The sequence below is a fragment of the Pan troglodytes genome, chromosome 10, assembly GCF_028858775.2.
Source record: "Pan troglodytes isolate AG18354 chromosome 10, NHGRI_mPanTro3-v2.0_pri, whole genome shotgun sequence".
NCBI lineage: Eukaryota > Metazoa > Chordata > Mammalia > Primates > Hominidae > Pan > Pan troglodytes.
Genome location: NC_072408.2, coordinates 97,241,263 through 97,249,226, shown reverse-complemented (window position 1 = coordinate 97,249,226; position 7,964 = coordinate 97,241,263). Strand labels below are relative to the sequence as shown.

Sequence of the window (7,964 nt, the reverse complement as noted above, 5' to 3'; positions counted from 1 at the left end):
TCTTAGTACAGAACAAAATGGAGTCTCCTATGTCTACTTCCTTCCACACAGACACACTGATCTCTCTTTCTTTTCCCCACATTTCCCCCCTTTCTATTCGACAAAACCGCCATCGTCATCGTGGCCCGTTCTCAATGAGCTGTTGGGTACACCTCCCAGATGGGGTGGTGGCCAGGCAGAAGGGCTCCTCACTTCCCAGACGGGGCGGCAGGGCAGAGGCGCCCCCCACCTCCCAGACGGGGCGGCGGCCGGGCGGGGCCTGCCCCCTACCTCCCGGACGGGGCGGCTGGCCCGGCGGGGGCTGAACCCCACCTCCAGGACGGGCGCGGCTGCCGGACGGAGACGCTCCTCACTTCCCAGAAGGGGCGGCTGCTGGGCGGAGGGACTCCTCATTTCTCAGACAGGGCAGCAGGTCAGAGACGCTCCTCACCTCCCAGGCGGGGTGGCGGCGGGGCAGAGACACTCCTCAGTTCCCAGACGGGGTCGCGGCCGGGCAGACACGCTCTTCACATCTCAGACGGGGTGGCGGGGCAGAGGCACTCCCCACATCCCTGACGATGGGCGGCCGGGCAGAGACGCTCCTCACTTCCTAGAGGGGATGACCGCCGGGCAGAGGCTGCAATCTCGGCACCTTGGGAGGCCAAGGCATGCGGCTGGGAGGTGGAGGTTGTAGCGAGCAGAGATCACGCCACTACACTCCAGCCTGGTCAACATTGAGCACTGAGTGAGGGAGACTCCGTCTGCAATCCCGGCACCTTTGGAGGCCGAGGCTGGCAGATCACTCGCGGTCAGGAGCTGGAGACCAGCCCGGCCAACACGGCGAAACCCCGTCTCCACCAAAAAATACGAAAACCAGTCAGGCGTGGCGGCGCGCGCCTGCAATCCCAGGCACTCGGCAGGCTGAGGCAGGAGAATCAGGCAGGGAGGTTGCAGTGAGCCAAGATGGCGGCAGTACAGTCCAGCCTTGGCTCGGCATCAGAGGGAGACCGTCACTTTATAGACAAATTTTACTACAGTATTTTGAGATTCATAAAGTATTTTTACATATGAAATCTAAGTCATAAAGACCATGAGGAGAAAGAAATAAGTGAACCTATAAATTTACAAAGGTCTTATTTTTTTGGTGACATTGTACATTATTAACTGTAAGCAAATTATGGAAAGGTAAAGATGTATACTATAATCCCTAGATTAGTGGCTTCAAACTTTAGCATACATAGGAATAATCTGGAAAGCTTATGAACACAAAGATTACCTTCCTCCTGTGATTCTGTGTGTCTCAAATGGGACCAAAGAATCTGCATCTCTTCAAACATTCCAGGTGATGCTGATGGTGCTGCTTTGGGCACCACATTTTGAAGATGTTCACCTTAGAACAACTATTAAAGAATAATTTAAAGTGGACTATCTGAAAAGCCAACGGATAAATCAAAATGAAATTTCTTTTCAATTAGTTCAAAAGAAAAAAAGATAATTACAGAATTAAGGAGAAAACAAAATACAATAATGTACTTAAATCTAACTATATGAATTATATTATTCCAGTAGAGCAAATACTCTAATTAAAGACAGAATTGTGAGAATTTGTAAAGCAAGATGAAATTAATGTTACCTGTAAAAGAAACAATCTAAATATATAAATATACAGATAGATTAAAACAAATGAATTTTAAAAATTTCATAAGTGGCTATATCATTATCAGTTAAAGTAGACTTCAAGATAAAGAGATATTATGAGAAATAAGAACATTTCATAATGATTAAAGAATAAATTCATTAGAAGGACACACAAATAAATATATAACCAAAAACAGAGCTTCTAAATACATAAAGCAAAACATGATAGGATTAAAGGGGGAAAAAGGTTATTCCACAATGGTAGCTGAAGATTTTAGAACTTCTCTCAGCAATTGATATAGCAACTACAAATCAGCAAAAAATGTAAAAGATCTGTACAACACTATTAACTATGTTGATCATTGATCTAGCTGATATTTATAGACTACTGAAAGCAACCATTGCAAAATAAACATTATTTTCAAGAGCACATGAAAATTCTCACCAATACAGACCATATGCAGGTTCATTAAAAAAGTTCTCAATACGTTTAAAAGAATTAAAATTATATAGAGAATGTTTTCTGATCACAGTGATATAAAATATAAAGTATCTGAAAAAACAGAAACCCTAAATATTTGGAAATTTAAGAACAAACTGATAGGTAATCCAAGGGTCAAGGAAGAAGTCACAAGCAAAATTAAAAAATACTTTTGCCTGGATGACAATGAAAGCACTACATATCAAAATTTGTAGAATGCAGCTATTGCTTCATTAAAAAGAAATGCATTAAAATTGATTAAAAATAAATTTATAGCTTTAAATGTTTATGCCAAAAAATGATGTATAAAATCAATAGCCTAAGTTTTCACTTTAAAGCTAAAATTTTAAAAAGATAAGCAAAGAATGTAACTGCTTATTTTATGAAGTTTGTAAAAATATTTCCATAACAATATGTTTCTTCAAATTTCTTCTATTTTTCAAGTGATACAGGTGAGAGCCATCCTGAGTAAATTGAAATTTTATTGATTATGAATATTCCTTTTAAATTTTCAAATGAAGAATAAAGACTTTTGACATGATTCATTTTGTTAGCTTGGCTGCTTAACATATTGGTGTATTCACCTTTATGTTTTTAAGAAAGTGTTTAAGATACTAAACATTGGTCTCCCCACTTGGAATTAAAATCCTTACTGATCATCACACCTTCAAAAGAGTATCTGACATATACAAAGTTCTCAAAAATATGTAGAGCTGAACTGAGCTCATAAAATATAGCGTGAATTAAATAAAAGATATAAGTTATGGAGAATAATTTAGGAATACACTGAAAATAAATTTTGGAATATAAATATATGTGTATAATTTAAAGATTTTTACCAATGCAGTAGGTCACTTTAATAGCTATAGAAAATACATTTTAAAATATTGGCATGCCACTAGGACTATATTTATTATTTATTTTTCTCTGAAAACCATAAATATAAAGCCTACAATGTTTAAATCTGGGGACCCTATAAGCTCTTAGTGACACAGATACTTGGAAAATATTTAAAATGTGAGTGAACACATTTGGAAAAAGCATCGTAAGCACAGGATTGCCTCTGAATCAAGTAACAGTTGATCATTGAAGTAAAAACAAATTAAGAAACACTTTACTTAAAATATAAAATAATGCTTTTTAATCTTTCTTAAATTCATGATTCAAATTTGTAAAATTTAAAAACAATTGTATCTTACATGACACTAAAAGTTGGCATTGGTTTGGGTTAGGCTACATTTTAGCTTCAAAGAATTCTAGATATGAGAAGAGTCTTAAGAAATAAGCTTTTATTCACCCCTAAGAAAGGAGTAAAAGAGTCCTTCATCAAAAAAAGAGCTGAATACTTAATAAGAGAGGATACAGGAGAGGATTAGAGAGAAAAGTTATAATCCTACTTGCAATGTATCCCCTCCCACACATACATACTCCCACCATTAGCTATGAGGCGCTGTGTCCCTAAACTTGCTCTCTGCATGTAGTCATGTCTGTCTGATGTCAGGGGTTTTAATGCAAGGCCAGGGATTAAGCTTGCCACTGCTGTTGGTTGGAAAGGTGAAGAAAAGGTATTTCAGAGGAAAAAGAGGGAACTTAGCATTTGTCCTTATCTTTAAACTCGAGATTTTTAAGACTTGTGCACTCATGTTAGGACAAAACTTGCTTGTTGCTGCATTAAGAGTTAAGACTCTGTACAAAATTGTCCAGTATGTTTGCCAATTTTATGCTGAGAAATAAGCTATTTTCATTTTGGAGCTTATTAATGACTTTTGAAAGGTGTTTGAACTCATATACATAATTTTAAAGCCAGATAATTTGTATTGCTGAGGTTTAAAAGAATCAAAGAAAGAAAATCATCTCAAGCTGAAAGCTTAACTACCATGTTTCAACCTGGAGGTACTTTTTAATCAGAAACTTTAATGGATCCTTGACAGTAATGTTAGGAACAAAGTTGCTTTAACTCAGGAGGGTACCTACTAAATGAAAGAGAACACAGCTAATGGTACGGTAATTGCCTTATATACAATACCTGAAACATGGTATTAGTCGATGTGAATGATGACAGATGGATCATGATGCTTTGACTGACTTTAGCACTGCAATTGGCAAGCAGGATTCAATTAATTTTCACATATCCATATAAATGGTCTCATCTATAGTATTTCATAAGTTTTTCCTTTTTATTCTATTTTATAAGTTGTTTACCTCCTGCAAATAATATATTGGTTAGGGATAACCACTTGAAAATAAATGCTAAGAAATATTTTGGAAAATACTGTTTTCTACTCAAGTGAACAGATGAAAGGATTAACTCTGATATACTCTACTTAGATATAAGTATCCCATCATGATAAAGTGGATGGTTCACATTGTTCCCTTATAATTCTCCTTCCTTTGGTGAGCTCCACAAACGTTATTGACCAATGGAAACTTTCTAATGAGTTATTTCTGAAAAGGTACAGATTAGTGTTCTATGGTGGGCTTTAAATACCTCTTCTGTGGTATTAATCTCTTGCAAAGACAAGAAACAATAAAAGCTATAACCGTTCTAAATCAATAATAAATGCTGAAAACACTTATTGCCATTTGAAAAGCATCTGTATAGGTCACAAGGTGCATTCAAAAATATAAGCTTATTTCTCACAAACAAAACTATGAGGCAACAAAGGAAAAGATTATTATCTCCATATTATCACTAGATTATTGAGGCTCAGAAATATGATGATATGATTTGCCCAAAGTTATGCAACATAAAAGTAAGTGGAAATAGGATCACAGCACGCATCCTTTCGCTTCTGATTTTAAAAAATTCTGAATCTTACTTAATTTGGGAATCTGAATCTGAACCTTACTTAATTTGGTAATTATGTTTTATAGAATTAACAATAATATGAGAAAAATGAGAAAAAAACAACTGTAAGGTAATATTTGTTGTACTCAGCATTATGCCAAACTTTTGCCTAGTATTACAGGAGTTACTCACTTTTTTAAATCATACCTCCTGTAGATACCCGTTTATAAAGGACATTTAATGTTAGACCAAACAACTCATTATTTCTCTTTAGTGCTATATTTTCATAGGCTGATTTTTCTATAGAAATTGCAAAAATCTTTTCCTTTGTTTAACAGTTTTCAAAATAAGTTCATTCCTTTGCACCTTCCAGAGGTGACCAATAGATATTTTCTTGCTTTTTCTTCTTTTCTTATTTTTAAAAATATCAATACGAACTCATGGATTTAAATATCACTTATGTCCCTTAATTAATTGCAATTAGTATCCCTAATTGGTATCCCAATGGGCATGAGTGTTCTGTGCCATTAAATTAGAGCTTGTTTCTATGTTTCTATAGCAAACAAGGTTAAGAAATGTTTTTTGTGTATGTTTGTTTTGTTGTTACTAGCTTTTTATGTTTAAAATAAACTATCATGAGTTTTTTCTGATATTTCTAATAATTTACTTCAGGATTACAAGGAATTTGCTTAATATCTCGTATGTTCCATCTGTTTATCTTTTCTCCAATGCTGTTCTTAATAATAACACCATGATATGGCTTAGCTTTGTGTCCCACCTAAATCTCTTAAATTGTAATCCCCAGGTATTAAGGGAGAAACCTGGTAGAGGTGATTGGATCATGAGGGCAGTTTCCCCCATGCTGTTTTTGTGATAGTGAGTGAGTTCTCACAAGATCTGATGGTTTTATGTGTGTTTGGCAAGTTCCTCCTTGGCTCACCTTCTGTCTTTCACGTGCTGCCAAGTAAGATGTGCCTGCTTCCCCTTCCACCATTACTGTAGGTTTCCTGAGGCCTCCCCAAACCATGCAGAACTATAAGTCAATTAAACCTCTTTTCTTTGTAAATTACCCAGTCTCAGACAGTTTTTTATAAGCGTGCGAGAATGAACTAATAAACATCACAACTTACTTATTTGTTGAATCATATAATACACACAGGCAAGTTTCAGGATAATCATATCAGCACAATATAATTACTGAAAACATTTTAAGGTGCTTTGTTTTAATTTTGGAGTTCTTTTTATGCTGTTTATAGCCAAGAAGGATGTAGATAAAGATTATAATGCTTTAAAATCAAATGGAATCATCACTTCCACGTGGCTATGCCACCAACCCAGTAACAATTTGGGTTTATATGTTCATTTTTATTTTAGATTTTAGCAATTGCATTTTCATTTTTTACATTTTTTATAATTATTTAAAATATTATTGTTATATAGTTAAATCTACATAAGGAGATATTATCAGTGAAGTCTAGCTAACACCCTATTCCATCCTTCTCACTTCCCCATCAAAGCTAACCAGCTTTTAAACTTTATGATTGAATTGTACTTTTTTAAAATTATAAAATAATAGATAATTGCTAGATAGATAGATATTGATGCCACTGATCTTTCTAAGGTAATCAGTATCATTGTATATATACTTTTCTCTGACTTATATTATTCACTTAATAAAATATCATTCATGTTTTTACGGATATTTCTTGCTCTTTTATACAGTGACGGTTTTTCATTGCATGTGTGTATCATAGTACTTCAACTGGGCCCCAACTAAAATTAAAAAAAATAATTTTTCATAAAAAAATAATGAAAGTTTGAATTTTTATAAATATTTTGCCATTAGAGATGGTTCTGCTATGAATCATTCACAGAAAATATCTTTCCATAATTTTTCCCACTATAATCTTTGGAATAAATTCTTAGAAGTAGATTGTTGGGCCAAAGAATAGAATAATACATAATTTTTCTACATATTGTCAAATCCCTCTACAAATGGTTTAATTATTTTACCTGCCCAACAGAAATGAGTGAGGGTGCTTATTTTATGTAGTTCAACCAACATTGTGTGTTATCAAAATTTTTAATTTTTGAAAATCCTGTTTGTAAAAAATAGTAATTTATTATACTTGTATTTTGTATTTTCCTTTCAATAGAAAGGTTAGGCATTGATTAAAAGGCTTTTGTGTTTTTTTTCCTTGAACTTCCTTTTCATATCCTCAGCCCACTTTTATGGAATTGTTGGTTATTTTTATTATGTTTTTAATCTCTGTGTACTTTATGTTATGTTATAAACAGATAACAAAATTTACCATCTTAACTACTTTTACAATGTAATAGTGTTAAGTATATTCACATTATTGTGAAACATCTCCAGAACAGTTTCATCTTGCAAATCTGAACTCTATACCCACTAAACAACAATGCCCTGTTCCCCTTTTCCCCAGCCCCTGGTAACCACCTTTCTACTTTCTGTTTCTATGAAATTGACTATTTTAGGAAACTTATTAATTGCAATCATAAAGTATTCACCTTTTGGTGACTGGCTTATTTCACTTAACATTATGTCATTAAGTTTTATCCATGTTGTAGTATATTGCAGGATTTCATTTCTTTTTAAAACTGAATAATATTCTATGGCATGTATATACAACATTTTGTTTATCAATTTATCTGTCATTGGACATTTGTGTTGTTCCCACCTTTTGTCTATTTTGCATAGTGCTGCTATAAACATGGGATTGCAAATATCCCTTTGAAATCTTGCTTTCAGTTATTTTGTATACATATCCACAGGTGGAATTGCTGTATCATATGGTAATTATAGTCTTAATTTTCTGTGGAATTTCCATACTGTTTGTCACTTCAGTTGCTATAATTTACAGTTCCACCAAAGGTGAACAAAAGTTCCGATTTCTCCACTTTCTTAACAGCAACTGGTATGTTCTTACTTTATGGGTTCTTTTTTAAAAATAGTAGCCATCCCAATAGATATGAGGTGATATCTCAATGTGGTTTTGATTTGCATTTATCTGATGATTAGTGATTTTGAGCATCTTTTCATACACTTGCTGGTCA

General features: G+C 34.6%; 1 long non-coding RNA gene across 1 annotated transcript in view; it reads left to right on the top strand.

Moving 5' to 3' along the window:
* Positions 1 to 261: 261 nt before the first annotated feature.
* Positions 262 to 7,964, top strand: part of LOC107967784 (uncharacterized) — an 87,862-nt gene continuing 80,159 nt past the window's right edge. Inside the window, exon 1 of the long non-coding RNA XR_001708502.3 lies at positions 262 to 412. This is a non-coding gene — a long non-coding RNA (uncharacterized LOC107967784). The remainder of the gene's footprint in view (positions 413 to 7,964) is intronic.